General features: G+C 44.1%; 1 protein-coding gene across 1 annotated transcript in view; it reads right to left on the bottom strand.

The window, feature by feature from the left end:
- The window catches only part of TMPRSS6 (transmembrane serine protease 6), a 172,840-nt gene that overhangs the window by 22,341 nt on the left and 129,257 nt on the right, over positions 1-21,242 (bottom strand). The gene's annotated exons all lie outside the window — the stretch shown is intronic.

The raw sequence follows: 21,242 nt of genomic DNA on the forward strand, positions 1-21,242 counted from the left end.
CAATGAGTCTCAATTCTTAAGAATCAGTGGTTGTATCCTTTTAACACATAGTACCAGGGATGCATCAAAAATAATGACAGAGAGGGGCCGCAGAGAAGGAGATGGGTTGGAAAGTAAGGCAATGCGTTGGATTTTCTGAGGTATGGACGATGCGTTGTTTCTTTCCACACAGCAAGGTGATGTATTGATTTCTGGGAGCGCAGCCCTAGTTCCTCACTGCAATGTGGGGATATTTTGATGCCCAGGGACGATGCGTTGAAAATCCAGAAGGCATTGGTAGGAAGAAGCAAGTTCTGCGTCCATCTGGTAGGTGAAGCGGTGGACCTAAACCAGCACCAGTGTTGCCTCAACACCCAAATTCCTAGGTTTGTTATATAGGAGATCATTCTCCCAGTAGATTAGGTGATCCCCAGAGGCTTCACCTGCTGAATGGGCTGATGCCTGTTGCCTAAAGCCCTCAAAAGTGGGACACTCTTTCTACACTTTACAAAATTCCTCCCTGGTGGGCCCACCGTCAACTTCCCAGTCAGTAAGCTCCAGTAGGTCACCTACGACAGCAATGTCCTCCCTGGTTTGCTCAGGTGCCTCCTCCTCAGGAAGCCCATCAACCTCCACCTTGGGAACTTTAGGGACCAGTTTCCTGTGCCTCTTGCCCCTCTCCTTGGCAGCTGTCTGGGCCACTCTTCAAGGCTCCAGACACCCTTGACTCCCCTGGCAGCCATGGACCTTATGGTCATACAGACCCACTCAGGCAATCCCATCATCTCCAAGTGAGACCTGAGCTCTACCTCCCTCCAGGTAGTGTGCTCCAGTTCATTGCCTAACAGGCAATCTATAGGCATGGCAGGGTTCACAGCTACTTTCAGAGTACAGGTGACTCCCCTCCACTCAAATGGAACCAGAGCTACCGGTAGATGGCTCTTTCGATTGTTGCTGACTATGACTTGGTGGAATGTGTTCAGTAGGACCTGCTCTGGTGACACCGGCTGATACCTGACAGTTGTCATGCTGGCTCCTGTGTCATGCAGAGCCTCCACCTGTTGCCAATTAATGGTGACCCACTGCCTATACATGAGAGTATTGGCAGGCATGTGGGCTTTTGGCACCATACCTGCATCCCCCAGGGACACTAGTGTTACCTGTCTGTTCCCCAAAACTATCTGGGACTATCTCCTCCCAAAGCGCTACACAAGCGTTGATTTCTGGGAGCGCAGCCTTGGTTCCCCACTGCGATGTGGGGATATTTTGATGCCCAGGGTTGATGTGTTGAAAATCCAGAACGTGCTGGTATTAAGGAGCTGGTGCTGCGTCGATCTGGTAGCTGATGTGGTGATTTTCCAGCTGCAGGGAAGGCACTGAGTTGATTTCTGCAGGTGTTGCTTACATTTTTTTGACGCACCGGATTCTCTTCTCTTTGGTGAAGTCTTTGCTGGCACTGAGAATTCAGAATAGGGGGCAAGCTCTATTCAAGCCGTTGAAGAGTACTTGTGGAAGAAGGCAGAGTCCTTCCAGCAGGGTCGGGGGCCAGCAGGCAACAGGGCAACAAGCAGGAGAGCAGTCCTTCCAGCAAAGCAGCCCACATAAGCCCTTTGGGCAGCCAGGCAGTCCCTCTGACACAGTCCAGTTGTAGGTCCAGAAGTGTCTAATTTGGTGGGGTCCGAGTCCAGGTATGTATACCCAAAGTGCCTTTGAAGTGGACGAAACTTCAAAGAGTGGTTTTGAAGTGCACAAGTTGCCCTTTCAACCTGGCCCTATCTGCCACGAGCCCTGTGGTGGGTTATCAGTCTTTTACGTGAGGGCAGGCCACTAGCCTTTGAAGTGTAAGTGAGAGACCCTTCCTGCCTGGAGAAACCCATCTGTATGCAGATGAATGTAGATGCGGTTGAGTATCCTGCGTTTATGGCTGTGTGGGTGGAATGCACAAGGGGAGCTGTCAACTAGCACAGACCAGACATAGATTTGAGACAGGCTGTAAGGCACAGAGTGCAGAAAGGGCAGAGAAATGACTAATTCCTAAAAGTGGTATTTAGAAAATAGCAATGTAAAATCCAACTTTACCAGTAAGTAGGATTTCTCACTACCATTCCAACCATACCAAAGATGATAAGGCTACTCATCTTAGATCAGAAATTACAACTTAAAATGATATAAGGGAATTTGTAATGCTGGCCTATGAGAGGAGCAAGCTTCACAGTAGTGAAAAACGACTTTGGGAGTTTTTCACTACTAGGACATGTAAAACGCATGTACATGTCTTTCCTTTTACTTACATAACGCCCTGCCCTATGGGTTACCTAGGGCCTAACTTCCGGGTGACTTATATGTAATAAAAGGAACATTTAAGGCTTAGCCAGTAGTTTTAGATGCAAAGTTGAAATGGCAGTGAAACTGCTACACAGGCCTTGCAATGGCAGACTTGAGAAATGGTTAAGGGGCTACTTATATTACAACCAGTGGTGCAGGCCCACTAATATCATTTAATTTACACGCCCTGGACACATGTAGTGCACTTTACTAGGGACTTAAAAGTAAATTAAATATGCCAATTGGGTATGAGCCAATGTTACCATGTTTAAGGGAGAGAGCACAAGCACTTTAGCACTGGTTAGTAGTGCTAAAGTGTGGACGGTAAAGTGTGGAGAATCCTAAGACCAGGAAAAACAAGATCAGAAAAATGGAGAGAGGTAGGCAAAAAGTTGGGGGAAGACCACCCTAAGGCTGTCAGGTCTAACAGATAATTTCTTCTAAATGGTACATAATAGACTGACTGACATATTCTCCCTTATAAAATAGTACTGGATACCAACAATATCACATGGTTGTTTCTTTCTTATAAACAATACCATTTTCACTGTCTTTTGTAGGACAGCTTCCTCATTGGTATGTTTACAGTTATGCGCATAAGCTTTTTCCTATTCCTGTTAAGCACAATTATACATGTGTAGAAATTTTCAAGTCTGATTTGTTATTTGCATCATGTGTGCTTTGGCACTAGGTCTGGGCGGAGTGTGCAGAGTCGTGCTACACAGAACTCTGCGGAGTGGTAAAAAAACTCCACTGCGCAATGTGGCGTTCCAGTAGCGGGTGGAGTTCTCCTTTGCGTCGTTCACGTTGCATTTGACATCACAGGCAATGTGAAGTGCATACAAAATCTCGCGGGGACGGCACCACCTCGTTCACAAAGGCGCGGCCATTTTGTTTTTCACTCTGTTTATGGTGCTGGGACTTCTATTTCTATCTGCCCTTAATCTTTGCAATCCTGTACCCCATACTTCAGCTACCCCTATTTTATTATTTATTGTATAAGTGTTTCTTTTTGTGTCTCATTATTTTTATGTTGTTTTAATTTTTTTGTGTTTTTTGTGACTTTTTGTATTTTTGTTTATTTTTCTCCTACCCTACCCACCCAGCACCATAGCAGAGCAGCAGCGGTGACAGCGGCTGCCTGCCTTGTGGACGGTGCCGCTGTCAAGGGGTACAGCCTCGACCTATCATCACCCAGGAGGAGGTGGCAGCACTTGTTTTTTTTCATGTGCAGAGCTAACTCCCCTCCATGCTGGCAGCAGGTGGCAGGCCTAGAAGCGGTTACCCCCTGCAAGAGCGTTGGCAGCGCAGGGCTAGGGCGCGTCTGTTGGTCAGGGTTCTACCCAGGTCCAATGCACCACCCAGCAGCTGACGCACCACTGGCGTATATTATCGACAACAAGCAGGACCTGCTCGACCTGCTCGACCTGCTAGGAATGGATATCCTGGGGCTTGGTGAGGATTATATTTTTATTGTCTTTGTGTTCTACAAGGCTACCTTTTTTCCTGAATAGCATACAGCTTTCACTCAGAGGTAAGTTACATTTAGTTTACATTAGATTATTATTTATTATGTGGTCCAATTAGAGCTAGCCAGTTGCTCGGTGCTACATTATTGATTTTTATACTTGTAAGCTGGCACTCACTTTGGCTAATTATTTAAGAAGCCATTGCAACGCAGACTCCTCTGTCCTCCTAACTAGATAGTGAATTTGTGATATCAGTGAGTTAGCATTCTCTGTGACTTTATGTAGTGCGTACAGTCCCAAGCAATTTCACACTGATGCGAGTATGTATGCATTGCAAAAAAGGAAAACAGAGTTGGCCCCTCATGGGACTTGAGAAATGAGAATAAAATGAAAGATCATTCATTGCAATGCATTAGTTCTAAATGAAGTTTTTTTAAAGGAAATCTGGAATAGGGATTTTAGGAGTATAGCCAACTCAACGATAGTTGATCAAACTACCATAGTACCACAGGCGATCTGATTGAAGTACAATGTCATTGCATTTGGCTGTTATATATTACTTTTTGTGGAGAATAACAGCACCACTAATGTATTTTTTTAATCTTCTTTCTAATCTTAAATCAGTGCCCAAGGGCAAGAAGAAGGGCATTGCGCCAGTGGGTCCGGCAGGAGCTGGGAGGTGCCGACCACCAGCGCAGATGCTGATGGCTCTACTCATCCCAGTATGTCCTAATATTTAATATTATTGTTATTATTTCCCCAACTGTTGCCTCTCCCCACTTTTATACTACTTTAATTTTGCCTTGTTTACGTTTTCAATACTGTCTCCCTTTTTTCCAACTCCCCTATTCAAGTTTTGTTTAATTAATTCCTGTTATTCCTGCATTATCTTTTTTTCTGTCTTTCATTGACCATTTTTGTATTCCACCCCTTCATTGCTCTTCAATGATTTAGAGTAATTGTCAATCATAGGCTATAGCTCTGCCCCTCTATTACGTGAAACTTTTGGTTGGCTTGTCTGCTACTCTATTACTCAGAGCTTTTGGTTGGTTTGTCTACCTGGCTTTTTTAACATTTCAACAAAATGCCCAGAGTGATATTTTTGACAGAATATACTGCAGTCCTAACCGAACTGTAACGATTGTGGTTGCATTTTGTTTATGTTAAAAATTAAGACTGGAATCTAGCATCTAAAAACTGTATACTGTGTTTTTTATAGCCACACCAACCACCAGTGGAGTAGGAGGAGCCGGCTCAAGTCCCACCGCTGTAGAAGCAGATGGAGTAGGGGGAGACTCGGAGGCAGGGATGGGTGCTGGTAAGTCAAATTGCTTGCTTATTGACGATTACGCTTACTCACTAGCTACAAGGGTGTTTCGTGATCAGATTCATAAACCCCCTTCATTATAGCTACAGCAGTGGTTGGGTTACTTACGGTCTCTTCTATCTGCAGCTCAGCAAAAGCACACATAGGGGGTCATTCAAAAGATCGCCCGCCGGCCCAGCGGGAAAGCCCCAGCAAAGATGAAGCTGGCTCCGAATGGAGCCGGCGGATTTGCTGGGGTGCGACGGGTGCAGTTGCACCCGTCGCGATTTTCAGTGTCTGCTATGCAGACACTGAAAATCTTGTTGGGGCCCTGTTAGGGGGCCCCTGCAGTGCCCATGCCAGTGGCATGGGCACTGCAGGGGCCCCCAGGGGCCCCACGACACCCGTTCCCGCCAGCCTGGTTCTGGCGGTGAAAACCGCCAGAACCAGGCTGGCGGGAAGGGGGTCGGAATCCCCATGGCGGCGCTGCATGCAGCGCCGCCGTGGAGGATTCACAGGGGCAGGGGAAAACCGGCGGGAAACCGCCGGTTTCCCTTTTCTGACCGCGGCTTTACCGCCGCGGTCAGAATGCCCCGGAAGCACCGCCAGCCTGTTGGCGGTGCTTCCTCTGCCCTCTGCCCTGGCGGTGAGACACCGCAAGGGTCAGTATGAGGGCCATAATGTATGCTAAAAATGATGGCTTGATGGAAACGGGAAAGAACAGAAGGTTAAAAGAAAAGGATAGGTGAAAAGAGTGAAAGGAAAGGATGCGTAAGTCTGTATTGGTGTTGGGTAAATAGATGGATTGGTAAAAGGATGATTGAAAGGACGGATGGATTTTGTGGGTACTGAATGGATAGATAACGGATTGTAAATTTGGGTGGAAGACTGGATGAGAGAATGTAAAGCTTAAATCATGGTGGTTATGGGTGTATATTGTGTATAGGGGAAGAATGAAAGGCCAATGAAATAATTGCTTGGATGAATAAAGAGCTCTTCTTTTTTAGATAGATCTGTGATGCCCCTCTATTCTTCTATAGTGAAAGCTCTACATACCTGCCTAATCCATCTGCCTTACTCTGCATTAGAGTAAGTCAGGTTTCTTTACTTTCCTTACTGCCCACTGAATCAGTTTGTTGGAAAGAATCTGTGATGGTGGACGAGACCAATGAGTAAAATGGGACTAGTAAGTGCCTGATTTCAAGTTTGGTGTACAGGATACTCTGTGATGAATGTACCAAAAACAATCTATCTAGCCCACTCCTTTCCCTGAAGTGCAGTGCATCGTTTCCCCTCCTATCTACTTATGGCAGACAGGAAAACATAGCCGCATTTTATATACAACATGTGTGATGTATCTTATTTATTCATCTGTGCCTTTGGAGTCAGGGTAGAGACTAAAAAAAGTGAGAGGCATGTGAAGAAGAGCAGGGCCACTGGAATTAAAGATAGATAATTGTCAGCTACAGCTGCCCGAGCTACAGACATTAGGAACATACTGGAAGCACTGGCTATCATGCCTTCAAGAATTTGGCACAGCAACTTGTACTCCATAGTGCATAATGCCTTACCCATCATAATGACAGGTAATTATTTTTCATTTTCCATTAAATGTGTTGAATTAGTTACTAGAAAAGCCTTTAAAAATATGAAATCACCAGCTTTTTAATCTGGTCTTATTCTGCCTTAATTATTTTCTATCAAACAGTTGGTGCTTCTTATGTGAGGCATGTGTAGGTAAACAAATAAAATATTGGCCCTCTGACTTTCCTAATCATAAATAATAATCACATCAAATTCCATTGCCCCTAGGGGACTAGCAATGTAGTGCTACGGTGCCACCTACTATCTATCATTTGAACAAATGCGTGTTCAGACCATTGTGTACAATTCGTCTTTTGCAATTTTTCTCTTCCTCTATATAGCTACTCCTGCCTGACGACCACCACCAACTAGGCAGGAGATAATGGCCTGTCTGCAGCAGCAGAGGCTGGGGAACATTCAGGCCGAGTACCAGCGCCTGGTGATCCTGGAGGAGGAAGAGGCAGAAACAGCTGCCTTGGACTCAGGATCCTGCAGAAGAGCACACCAGCTCCTAGTCTCCAAGCCAGTACATCGCCGGCACCACAGCCAGCAGTCAGGGTCCCTGACTGCACCTGCTGCGGCACCCTTCCACTCCACCAGGGCATTTCAAAGCCACATTCTGCAGCAGATGGACTGTTTGGAGAGTCGGCTGGCCAGGACAGAGCAGAGCATCAACCAGCTTTGGACCCATATAGACAGTGCCCTTTTTTAAAGCCTTTTTTTACATTTCTTTTGTTTTGGTGGAAGGGACTTGTTGTGGGTGGAGAGGGAGTTGAGATGGAGTACTTTGGACTTTTTGTTGGACTTTTTTGGGACAGGGTAGATGTATTCGGGGAGAGGGGTGGGACAGTTGTGGGTGGAGATGAAGGGTTTTATATTTGTGAAGAATAAAGGGGATGTTATTTTTTTACTTCATTTGAGTCTCAAATCTTTATTTTGGTGTTATAGAGTTTTAGTTTGCACTGATGTCTTTTAGTGTAGCCTGTTATTTTTAATCTGCTAAAAAAAGTGTACGTCATTTACTTAGACCCTAGCTCTAGTGCCCTCTACAACTATTATTGACCACTAGGGGATGATTGCCCCTGCTTAATTTGCCTACAAAAACCCAGTTCACACAGACAACACCTTCTTCAGTAGGAGTCAAATACTAACTAAACAAGTTCACTTCAATCCATACTACTTCTCCTACCTGATTAGATGAAATGAGGGAAGTCTTCTTACTGCATTGTTTCCCCAAGACGACATCTCAAGGGGTCGGTAGGCAGGTAGTAGTAGTATCAGGCTAGCATGCTTACAGGGGCGACAGAACTTGAGAGAAAGTGCCACTTCCCCCAATGAGAACTCCAACTACAGGATTTATCAAAGGGTTATCCTTCGCTGGCAACTCGATTGAAAAAAACTAGAGAGTTAGTGAGTCATCACCATATATCATAACTGTAGGAAGACTGAGACCAGGTCACCACCCTGACAGTATTGACATACAGCAAAGAAGAAGACCTGACTTGATAATAAAATATAGGAATATCAATTTCTTCTGAGCAATGGTGGGGAGCTATAGTATAATAAAAACTAAACTTAGGAAATGAGATGAGGGAGTCTGAAACTGGCTCAGACTTAACAGTGTTTGGACCAGGTTAAGCATTTACGGAACATACACACAAGGCATGAATGAAGAAGTTGAAGGGGGCGGTGTTGAATATTGCTCAGCTAGTAGAAGGTAGAAGGTCATGCAGTGAGTTGGTATTGCTTACTTGCTTTCACCATATTCACCACAGCAAGTGTGTGATTCATTTATGGAGTAAAATTAGGTACACCTCAATAAATCACGCAGCCCAGGGGAAGAGGGTTAGGGGCTTAATGAGTGGATGGGAAATGGGATTGGGGCAAAGGTGTGACAAACACAAACACTACACAAAAGAAACTACAACATATTTGTTAGGCCGCTGAGTAGTACACCATCATGAATCTGTTGTAGAAGGAAACAAAGGGATAAGAAGGAAAGTATGACGTTGTTCAGTAAATTCATTGGAAACAATCTTTCTGCCCCAAAGAGACCCCAGATAGTATATCCTAAGTGTTATGTCTTCTAGTTGTGAAAATATGAAAGATTGAATGTAACGTTACCCAGTTCTAAAAATTATGATTGTTAAAAGGAAAATAATACTGTATTGTCAAATTGAGTGATGCATCTGTATTCTTCTTTGCATGTACGTCACTCTGGTGTCTGTATGAACCTGTCTGGTAGGTAAGCTGGAATCTTGAGCTTTGCAAATTTTGTTTTTGCAGGAGAGGACTAAGAGAAGGCCTGTGTATTGAAAAAACAGTAGCTGTATTAAAGAATAAAGAAAAAGGACAAAAGAAAGCAAGGTAAGCTTCATGAGGAGCCAGGAGGACTCAGGAGTGCACCAAGAAGACTCAGAGGCAGAGCAAGAACACAAGAGGAGTTCCACATTTGAGCTAGCAATGCAGCTACCACATACTCAGCAGCATTTCAAAATCAACGTACCTCTCTCCAGTTCACGGAGCTGAGTGAGTACTAGGTCTCAGCATCTTCGCCATTATCATGAGTTCTCTTTGAAGTGAAAAACGTTCTCCTTTCTAGCTCTTAAGATAGTCCCGCCTTGAGTCTTTCCATCTTCCTCCTCCAGATTCAGAGTAACTCTGTCCCAGTCTCAAACTGAGCAAGCTAGACTAGTGAAGTGCACTACTGTTGAAGAAGATGCAGAGAAACAGAACTGTAAGTAAAGTGGCTGGTTTGTTATGAGGAACCAGAAAAAAGGAGTAGACCCTGCAAGTATAGTTTACCTCTTTTGAAAGGGCATTCACTTTCAGGAAAAAATGATCACCCACCAACCCCCAAACATTGCAAATCATCAGAAACAAGTTTACAGTTTTGTTGAACCCGCTCCCTCACTGTCAGCCACCACATACATCAGTTATCACTCACAAATTCACAATCACAATCAATCACTGTATCATTACTCATTGGTGCAATAGTTACTTCCTACCTCTTCCAATCCAAGCATGGTGGTTGAACAAAATACCTCCTCTTTGATTATATCCACACATTGGAATTAGACATTGGCCCTGGCAGGCTTTTTATCAATTATCTTCTAGGGCAGCCCTGCTAGGTAACGTATGGAATAGGAAATGGCATGTGAGGGAGACAGGCAGCATCTCCCACGTCCTGAAGTGTATGTCGGGGCTTCTTCACTGCACATTGATCCGACTCCAATCCAGGCTTGTATGTGACTATAAAATCAATGGTGGGGCAGCATAAATCCGACACAGACATAATGTTGCACTAACATTTTTTTTAAAACAAAGAAAGAAAAAATACGCTGAATGAGATATAATGAAAACGTTCTGTGGTGGCACTGGCATACTCAATCCGGGAAATAGAGCTCATCCTCAAACTCTGGTGGTTCACCCAGAAGTTGGTCAGCTAACATGCTTGATTCAGACCAATCATCCTCCTTTTGTGGCGTTTCAGGAATGGTGTAATCAGGTGGTATGAAATGAGGGTTCGTTTTGATCATGATCAATCTCTCCACATTTTGAGACTGGCCCTTCTCACTGTAACAACTGCACCAGCTGCACTGAATACACATTCAGCAGACACGCTGGCTACAGGACACGGCAGAAACTTTATTGCCAGCCTGCTGAGCTCTGGCAATTGGTGCAACTTCCCATACCAATGGGTTTTGATCCACATACACCTCTTTCAGGTCATCCAGATACTCCTGGAACATCCTCTGAATGGTCATTGGTGTTGCCACCTGCTCAAATGCTTTTTCATTCGCCTCTGCACTGGACTTAAGACCTGCCACTTGAAACCAAGCCAATGCAGAGGTTGGGTCCAATTCTTCTGTTGCTGTTTTTGCCGGTTTTATTGTTGAAGGGGTTGGTGGATGTGAGACAAGACTGCCCTCTCTAGAAGTTGAAGGCGGCACCCCAGAACTGCGGGGTGGGACTCTAAGATCCAGCAATTATTCTACCAGTCCTCCTGCTTGCTAAACAATCCACCGCTTGTATTGTGGACCATCCCCTTCAGAAAAAGGAATGATAGCTGGAAGAATTTTTTTGTGGTGTGGATCAAGTAGGCTGGCACAGATGTACTCTTTGAATGAGTTGATGTCATTTTGCAGCCTTGCATTACAAGTTAAGCAATAGCTTAGGCTAGTAACCAAGGCATGTGCTTCTGGGTTTGCACCCCCGAATGCGAACCGTTCAGACACATTCGTTAGCTGCTCCTGTAGCAGATACAGTAACGGGATAGGTTGGCCCATTGTACTGTCTTCTTTGCTACTGTCCCATGTGAAAACCTCAAAAGGAAACAGCGTCTGTGTGAGGCATTTGACTAGGCCCCATTTGTCCGCATCCACGGTCATAGCTCTCCCAATTACATCAGCTCCTCTTTCAATGACATAGTCATTGATCTGTTTGTACTGCTCACACAGACTTTGCAACATAAAATAGGTTGAGTTCCAACGTGTTGGCACCTCCTGCATCAAGGCTTTAATTGGTACTCTGTTATTATACTGAATAATCTGCAACTGTTTCCAGGCTTTGAAAGAATAGCTGAAATGAGTGCAGATTTATATGCAGGTGGTCAGTATGTTGCTGACTATGTCTTCTTTTTTATGAACGTCTTGCACAACCAGGTTGATGCAGTGCACCAAACACAGGACCCTCAAATAGCCACTGTCTGCCATGACCTTCATTGTATTTCTGCCATTGACCGTGGCAACAAATCCACTCAAAGACCTCTGGGTCGCAGCCATTCAGACACCTTGCTATTAAATTCCTGCAAGATGTTTGCAGCTGTGTGTGACTTATCCATGGCAAACATGGCTACTGTTGCATGCCCCCAAATGCTCTTAACTTTAAAATGTTTTCACGGCCAAGGCCTGTAGATAGCTTCTGCTTTACCACCAAAAAAGAGATCTAGTGTGCAGTGATGCATATGTAATCAGTCACCTGACAACTGGTCCACCTGTCTGTCGTCAGGTGGACAGTGTGGTCAACACTTTGCAACAAAACTTGTCAAACCAATTGCAGCACATCATGATGCAGTGCTGGAACAGCAACTCTGGCAAAATAGATCTTGCTTGAAACCTTCCATTTCGGGTAGAGGGCTGCCACAAGCTCTAAGAATCCCACTCCTTCCACAAAAGGAAAAGGGAGGAGGTCCAGTGCTAACATTTTTGCCCTTGTACAAACATACCATTGGGTGGTTGCGGTCATATGGCCCCTCCTGCTTAAACATGCCCGTAATTGTAGCCTGGAGTTTGTTTTTTTGTGGGGCCACTGACACAAGCGATTCTTCAGATGTAGGTGGTGGTAGACTCAATGCGTGTCGTTGTGCTGCAGTCACCATATGCTGTGTTGTCCCCATCTGACTCTGAGTCTTCCTGTGACATTGTTAGGCCACTGAATTGGATGATTCTGGTGCTCTGTTGGGGACAGGGCTGCCTTGCGTGAGGATGATGTCACCCTCTTCTTCCTCACCTTCCACTATGTTTGACCAGATGTAGCTGATGTTTCCTGGCTCTCCTCACCTTCCCCACCTTGACCACGTTCAGTTGTTTGTTTAAGGTGCTGCTCCCATTGGATTGCGTGATGTTTTATCATATAGGTCGTCTGGCTTCCAGCACCATAATGTGAACCAGGCTTACCTCGACAAACACTCATGTGGCAAATGGAGCATATTTAGCAATGTTCTCCTTCTGTTTGCTAATCGTAAAAAAGTCCCAAACTGAGAAGGAGTACTTTCTTATCGGGCCTCTGCAAATTCCTGAAGAAGAACTGGATGTAGGAGGTTGTGGGTGTGGGTGTGTCAATTGCCTCTCTGCAGTGTATACTTGTACTAAGGTAGGGGTTGGTGCAGGCCTATGCTGGGGCCTTACAAATATGGGAGCTGGCGGTGCTGTCTGTGCCACATCCCTTGGAGCAGGTTGGATGGTAATGTAGGACTCCTCTGTGCCAGCTTCTACAATGACCTTGTCGTTGTCATCATCCTCATCATCATCCCCTTCCATGATTCTAAATTCTAAGGCTTTCTTAAACTTTTTCTTCTCTTGCCTTTCCTGGCATCCACTGCATGTCCCTATCCTCATCATTAGAGTTGGTGCTTGGTAAAGATGGTGAAGTAATACCCTTCTTTTTTCTTGCTGGACATCTGGGAGCCCTTGATTCTAAAATAGGAGGACAGAAAGCTCGACCTCCTGTTCTGCTCCAACTTCGGGAAGATCTGGCTGCAGCTGCTGTCCAATTTGGTCTGTTTCCTGAACCGATTGGGTACTGCATTGTGAAAGGGACAAATCAAATTCAACATCACTGCACTCTGGGGTCGCCATAATTGCAGTGGCTGCCTAACTGACCTTACTGACAGACATCGTCCTGGGCTTGGGTTGGGGTGGTGCTACTGTTGATGCAGGAGTGCTCCCAGGTTCCTCCCCGGAGGCGGGTGTGGCAGCAAGCACACTTCTCCCAAAAACAGTTGAGGTTGGCACACCACTGGCAGAAAGCTGCTTCTTCTCATTGGCCACTTTCTTGGGAGCAACTTTCTTTGAGGCCATCTTAAGTTGCTCTAGGTTGGCAGTAGCACTAAGATGCACAAGTGAAAGAGTTTGGTGCCTGTGGTCCTAAGTAATTGTAGGGTTTTCTCTTTGGCAGCACTGAGGGTGATGTGGGGTCTCTTTTCTTGTACGCCTAAAAACAACCAAGCAAGAAAAAGATGTAGTTAATGAAATGTGGCATGCCATTGTTGCAGTGGGTTGAAAATAGTCAGAGAAATGCAATTGTAGTGTGGTTGATTACTTTTGTAATATACCTTGTATTTATTGTAAAGGCAAACCACAACACCACACTATAAAAATGACATTTAAAATTAGACAGCGCAACAGGCAGATCTAGAGCTTTGCTTTATTTACGTCTGTTTTAGGAGACACCTGGGGTAGTCAGAGAGAGGTGTGCATGGCTAAATGGAATAATCTTCAAATAATCTTCAAAATAAAATAACCTATGACGGCAAGGTGGTCCAGGGGACATGCCTAGGTGGATAGATGAAAGGAGGAATGGAAAGGATAGGATATTAAAAATTAAAAGTAAAAAAGTAAAAAAAAAAAAAAATCTAAAACTAAAATATAAACATTAAAATACATTAAGTACATAAAAAAGGCATAAAAATTAAGTTACAATATAAAATAAAAATGTACAAAATAAAATAGAAACAAATAAATATAGAAACTTTCAAAACAAATGATCAATAACTAATGCTGTCTGTATGTAAGCCTACGTCAACTCAAAGAGACGCTGACTGCACAGTGTACCCACAAAATGGCTGCCAGCCAGTCACATGGTCAAACAAGAACAACAAGGAACAAGGAGGAAGCATGGAGAACAAAGAAAACATGCAAGCCTATGGCAAAGGGACACTGGCTGCATGCACAAATTGGCTGCCTGCCAGCCACATGGTCAAACAACAAGGAGCAAGGAGCCATGGCAAACAAATAATACATGCAAGCCTATGGCAAAGATACACTGGCTGCATGCACAAAACGTCTGTCAGCCACATGGTCAAAAAACAACAACGAGCAAGGAGGCGTTGCAAACTAAGAACACATGCAAGCCTATGGCAAAGGACACTGGCTGGAGGGACAAAATGGCTGCCAGCCAGCCACATGGTCAAACAACAACAACAATAAGGAGCAAGGAGGAAGCATGGAGAACAAAGAACACATGCAAGCCTATGACAAGTAAAACTGGCTGCTTGGACAAAATGGCTGCAAGCCACATGGTCAAACAACAAGGAGCAAGGAGGCATAGCAAACAAATAACACATGCAAGCATTGGCAAACAACACTGGATGTATGGACAAAACGGCTGCCAGCCAGCCACATGGTCAAACAACAACAACGAGCAAAGAGGCATAGCAAACAAAGAAGACATGCAAGCCTATGGCAAAGGGACACTGGCTGCATGCACACAATGGCTGCCGGCCACATGGCCAAATAACAAGGATCAAGGAGGCATGGCAAACAAAGAACTCATGCAGGCCTATGGCAAAGGACACTGACTAGATGGACAAAGTGGCTGCCATCCAGCCACATCGTCACATTACATCCTCCTATGCCTTCAAATAAGATCATCCCACAATATATACACTTTTTTGCAAAAAAATGAAATGCAAACAATAGCCAATGTTTTAAATTTAAATTAATCCAATGCCATTCCTGCCCTAAATGAAGTTTAAAAACTATATTCCACAGAAACATTTATTTCATTTCATGCACCGATGACTACTAGTACTGGCCTGGGATGACCAGCTTAATGGCCCTTTGTTAATCTAGGACACATGCTAAAATAATATTGCAAATGGAAACATGTAGAAAAGGTACTGATCTCAGCAACAATTTTCCTTTACAAAAGGTGAAAAATCAATGAAATGCAAAATAACTAATAACTACACCCATACTTAAACTTCAGGCCGCCCACCACCACTATACATTTTTTAATCAAATTAAAGTACAAAGAAATACTAGTGCATGCCCAAGCAAACAAACAACACCCTTATTTAATATAGTTTTAGAACTTACTTGTGTGATGATTTCATAAAAACAAAGTCCTTAAATCAAAAAAGTAGATCCAGGAGACAAAGAGAGTCATCCTTCCACCTCGAAATCGAAGTGAAAGGTGACCAGGGGATGGACAAAGCACTGGCAGGAGCCTGCTGGAAAGGAACAGGAAGTTGGAGTCTCTGACACACTTCCTTCCTGTTTGAAAAAAAAGGCTTCTCAATCTGAAAAACAAATTCGGGGTCCATTGGAGAAGGAAATTTAGTCAAACAAGTTGACCAGTGGCGCCGGGTTGATTTGCTAGATAGAGGTTGTAAAGATGCAGAGATTGTGGGAAGTGTGAGCGAAATTAAAAAATGATCAGACCATACCAAGGGAAGCAGGGGCAGGGCTGATAGATTTAAAAGGCCACCAATTCAAATTCCTTCACATGTAGAGAACCTTTTTAAATGTCCAACCACACATTTTGCTTCTTTATATATTTACACTTTATTAATCTGGTACTATTATTTAATTTTCAAAGTAGTCACGGGCAACTTGAGTAGGCTTTAGGGCTCTCAAGTGTCCCTGGACCACAGGTAAAGAATCACTGCTTTAAAGCATAGGGGCATCTCCTTTGATTCACGATCCCTCTGCCATCAATATCCCTCCAAGTTTCTTGCTCAGCCCTCTAGAGGTAACGGGTGATCTATACCCTAGCAGAACCTCTGTAGAGCAACGTGCCCTACAGGCAACTGTGAATAACACACCCCTTGACCTATTGACACCAGGTCTATGGTAACTTCCCTCGGGAACCTGCTAGCCTAGCAGCATTGGACTTAGTCCTGTCATCGTCCTCGCCTAAGAGGATGGTAACGAAACTGTACTATAACATGCAGGACACAGCTCTGGTGACCGTGCCTAAGGTGTGAGTGGAGCGGCAAAGTAAGTTTGAGACCTGAGCTCAGACAGGAGGACTATCACGCAGCTGCAGACTACGTTGACTAGTTTTAGTGGCACCGGAGTAGAAAATCTACTTCAGAAGTGAGTTTGCGCACACGAGCAGTCCGCTTTAGGCGCTGGCATGGCTGGAAGCAATTCAAGAGAACGCAAGGTCACGCGTGCGCCCGCTAGCAGCCCAGGAGAATCAACGTGCTCTTGCAAACGCAATCTAACTTCGCTTTGCGTCAGACAGCGGAGTTCGGGAACTCTGTGCTACTTCGGGTAGCGTGGAGTGCCCGACTTCCACAAACTCTGCCGGCAGAGTGGAGTTCTATACCCGTGCCTATTTGTCACACAACAGTGCTGTTTGCTCTGGACGTTGTATCACTATATAAGTAAGCAAAAATAATTTTTTACTTTTAATGTTTGAAGAACAGCTACTTTATTATCTATATTGTACAATTCAGCCTTGAAAAAGACTCAGGCTTGCAAATAGGGTGTGAAACGTGTTTGCTTTTGCTGTTTTGTTGCTGAATAGAACAAAATCATGACTGAGGATGTAACTGAAAGCTAATAAAGCATGAACAATAAAGCCACTACCAAAGAAACTGTTGAAAGAACTGTTGCTTAGATGATACTGAAATTTATTTAATTGAGTAGTTATCAATATTGAAATACTGATGTCAGAATTCTATTCTGAATCCTGTAACTTTTTTGGGGACTGGAGGCCTTCCCCACAGACTTTAGAAGGTCTTAGACAAAAAACATATTTATCTTTAAACTAATCAAGTAGTATGATGAGGTATCATGGTGTTGGGTCCCCAACCTCCTAACTCCATCATTTCCAGTTTTTGCCAAGTTGTGCTATATCTTCTTGCACTTGGCTAGCCCAGAATGTTTTTGTAGTTCATCCCTGACCCCAAAACTGTTTTTTTTTAGTTAACTTTATCTTGCCTCCTATACTAGGTTTTCTATATTCCTGCACAGTTTCATGCCACTTTCATTTGGGTTTGATGGAAGTGCTTGTTCTGCACACAGTTTTTGTGCAATATTTAATTTTACTAATATCAATGCTAGTGTCTCGGGGAATGTAATTTGCAGGATTTTATGCAGCCTAGAGATAATTTTGTCTGGTAAGTGTTTTAGTGTTAACCTGACCCGCTGTGGGGTGAATTGTGGCACTGGTCTTGCCATGCTTATATACGGTTGTAGCATATGCAGCAGTTGTAGGTAGCAGAAAAAATTGAGAGGGACGCAACCCAAAGTATGCATGCATATCTGAAACTGATTTCAATTTTCAGCATCTGCTACATCTTTCAGTGAGGATATATCCAGCATGTCCCATTCCTCAAAGTTGTCTAATGTAGTGATCCATGGAAATGTCTTTCCCACCCACGGCTAGGTTGCTGTTGGTTAATGTCTGACTTCGATCCCATTGTATTTCACTCCTGGTTGACAGGACAGTCCTGGAGGCTGCTTGCCTTCATATAAGAAATAGGGCAAGATTTATTTCTTAGCGCCTCAGCTCACTGCTGTAAGACTGGCTCAAAAGGGTGTTGACTAGCCCGCCATTAATCATTATTAGGTGAAAAGACAGAGAGTAAGCTAGCAAATGGCAAACTCAGGCCACCATCAAATGTTGACTTACAGCCAGAGCCTATAAGTCAACATTTGGCCTATGAATATGTTTTTTTAAATTTGTTAGCTTGTACAGGTAGTTCTGCACTACGTATATTGGCTACAAGAGTGTCACCATTTTAATAAGTGTGACTCTACCTATTCAGAGAAGTCCAGTGCTTTTTTTAGAACTTTATTTAATGCATTTTGTGAAATAAAAGGAAATTCACAGTAGCTACATATCTGCAAACATACAAGACAATGTAAGACATTCCGGCAACGAGGAAAACGGTAGAGAAAAATATTTAGTAAGATTGAGCACAAGGGGGAAACATAGTAGGATGAAGTTCGAGAAGGGGGAGGGAAAGGCCCTTTAAGTACGCTGAAACACAACTATCAGAAGGGAGTACATATGATAACAACGCCATCTCAGCAAAGGAAAAGACACTGTGAACTTAATGGACAGCATCATTGTCATGGAGTTGAAACAACATGTTCCTCATCAGCACCACCAGTGGTGGTCAGTGTTAGTAAATAATCCTGGCCTGGTTGCCAGATATTTTTCGGCCTAGACACAGGAGGTTGCAGTGAGGCATAAATGTCACTGGTAGTGTCACAGTAAGACATAGCTTGTAGCCAGGCTGTAACTGTAGGGAGTGTTCAACATATCTAGAGGAGGGCCACCTGGCGTTTAATCAGTAGCAGCGCAATTGCAGTGAAACGTCTGATGCCCACCGGAAGGGGTTCGACATAACCAAGTAAAGCCATTAGCGGGTCTGTGGTGAGTATATATCCTGTCATGTGGGATAGAGTGGAGTGAATGTCTTCCCAATATACTTGGATCAGTGTACAATTCCACATTGTGGGCGCTAAATCAGCCAGTTTGGCTGTGCATTTATGGCAGCAGTGTGATCTGGAATGGTTTCATTCAGCTAGTGCTTTAGACGTGGTGTAGGTACGTTGCAAATATTTATAATGTAACAATTTATGGTGCAGGTTGTTAGAGATTAACTTAGTTTTGTGTACAGCAATAATACCAGGTTTTATCAGGAATTGAATACCGCAGATCTCTCTCCCAGGAGGCTTTGGACCTCTCTATTCTGATCAGCTTCAGTTGTGTAGAGAAGTGTGGTATAGACTGGATATCAAACGCATACTGTCAGGGCAGTGATCACTAAGGTGAGAGGTGGAAATTCCTTAGGTTCCTCTGGGTATGCAAGTAGCACTTTGCACATAGTAGTGTGCAAGCGGTGCAGTATCAACCAATCCATGTGTGTAGTATTTCATCCGTCTGTAATGTGGGAAACAGACTTAAGAGTGCTATTGAGAAACAGGTCACCTACAGAACTTAATTGATGTGAGGTGAGGACGCGCTATGTCAACCTGCCTTGTGTAAGCAGAAGCCATGGGTTACTAAGGAGGGGGATATGGAGGGAATAGAGGTTGTTGTGACCCAAATAACAGGGGAGTTTGGACCAAGCACAGCAAGTGGTCGAAATAGTCTGTAACTCTGCTGTATTCCTGGGCAGCCCTTGATGCTAGAGAGTAGAGAGGGGGAAATTAAGGGCCTGAGTTCTTTATGGTTTGAGATACAAAATCCTGGCATCTGGGTGATGCCAGTGATAGGCAAAATGTGACTGTGCGAGTAAATAATAAAGAGGGAGGTTGGGGATCCCAAAGTCCTTATGATCATAGGAAAGTGTTAGCATCTCCCAACGTATGCAAGGGCGGCGACCCGCCAATAGGAGTCGTGTAAGCAGGCTGCGAAGTGGCATGAAGAAACTATTGGTCAAAGCGATGGGAATGTTGAGAAATAAACAAAAAAAAACATGGAAGAACCACCAATTTAATTACGGCGTTGCGGTGACCCGCCATAGATAGCGCTAACTTGATCCACTGTTCAATTTGGGTCAAAAATGTATCCACCGCAGGACCATAGCTATGGCGAATCACCTCACAGCCATTTCTATGTAAATAATGCCAAGATATCTGGGGGATTCTGTACACCATTGTAGTGGATAATCAAGAACACAGGGGGAAGTGGCGTCTGTCAGTGGGAAAAGGTCTGATTTATTCCAATTATAAGACAAGCCCAAGAAGTCCCTGAAACACACCACCTTGTGTATTAGGGGTGGAAGGGTGGTTGCAGGGTCACAAACAAATAATAGGATATCATGCGCATAATAGGGAGGCCAGTAGTGGGCCATGGTGAAACCTGAGGCCCCTATCCGTGTGATGCTCCTGAAGGTGGCAGACAAGAGGGTCCATGGCAATAATAAATAGCAGCGGTGAGAGCAGGCAACCATGCTGGGTGCCTCTTGTGAGTGAGAAAGCCTCAGAGAGTGTGCTGTTGACCCACAAGCATGCCATTGGGGCCTCGTAGAGTAGTTTAATCAGGTCTCTACATTTCCATAACGTAGTGTGTAAAAAGGGCCATTTGAAGAAATCAAATGCCTTTTCAGCATCCAATAGAGTACCACTGCAGAGATATCCAGAGAAATCTGGTTAATGTCTGCTGAAGTACAATGCTTACGATAACTTTTCACTTTGTCAAGTATAGGGTCAGTATTTCCTGTCTATGGATAGGATTCAGATTTTCTATCTCTATCCCAAGGCATTGGAAGTCCTTTCTAGCTACTGGTAAGCTGGATGTGGTCCCCCTACTCCATTACTACTGTCAGTCTTTGTACAGAGAACATACAGGATTTGGCCTAGTTTACTTTAAATCCTGCCCATTTCCCAAAATATTTTTTCCGAGCATGGACCTCATAAGGCTGGGTTGCCAAAGTAAACGTGTAAGTCATCTGCATTTACAATACTCTGTCTTTCTATTCTGGGCCCCATTAAAAGCCTGAGATCTCCTTGGCCACTCTTATGAACTTCACGAACGACTCCATAGCCAGTGAAGAGAAGTGTTGATAGGGGGTATCAATGTCTGCATTGAATCATGGATGAGTTCACAAATTTTAAATAGCCCTGGGATTTGACCATTCTAAAGGAGTATTTCTTTGTCTGTCCAAAATGTTAATTTACACTTCATGACTGTAGAATCCTGCAACCTAGTTCCTTTTACATGTGCACAAATCTGAACAGCGCCTAGTGATACAGCAATCACTCCACGGCCTCCTGGGAGCCACATAAGTTGAATTTAAAGCTGTGTGTAATATGCAAAGGGCCTTACATAAGCTCTGCACCTTTTTTGGTTCAAAAATTGTCTAAATACTGATCAATTGTCAACTGTGACCATGAATTCAATGTCTATTGATTATGTGTCATTTCAGGAAAGCCAGATCTGGTCGGAGGGGTTTTCCATCTGGGTGGCAGTCCTTGTGAATGTCCGCACACAGACCTTTCAATTCAGCAAGCATTCAATCAAAAGATCAGTCAATCTCTGGCTCTTCAGTAAGTACGAAAGGGCTGTATCCTCTTAGCTACTTGATCTTTGTTTAGCTGCTTAGTCCA

This window comes from Pleurodeles waltl, chromosome 4_2, assembly GCF_031143425.1.
Source record: "Pleurodeles waltl isolate 20211129_DDA chromosome 4_2, aPleWal1.hap1.20221129, whole genome shotgun sequence".
NCBI lineage: Eukaryota > Metazoa > Chordata > Amphibia > Caudata > Salamandridae > Pleurodeles > Pleurodeles waltl.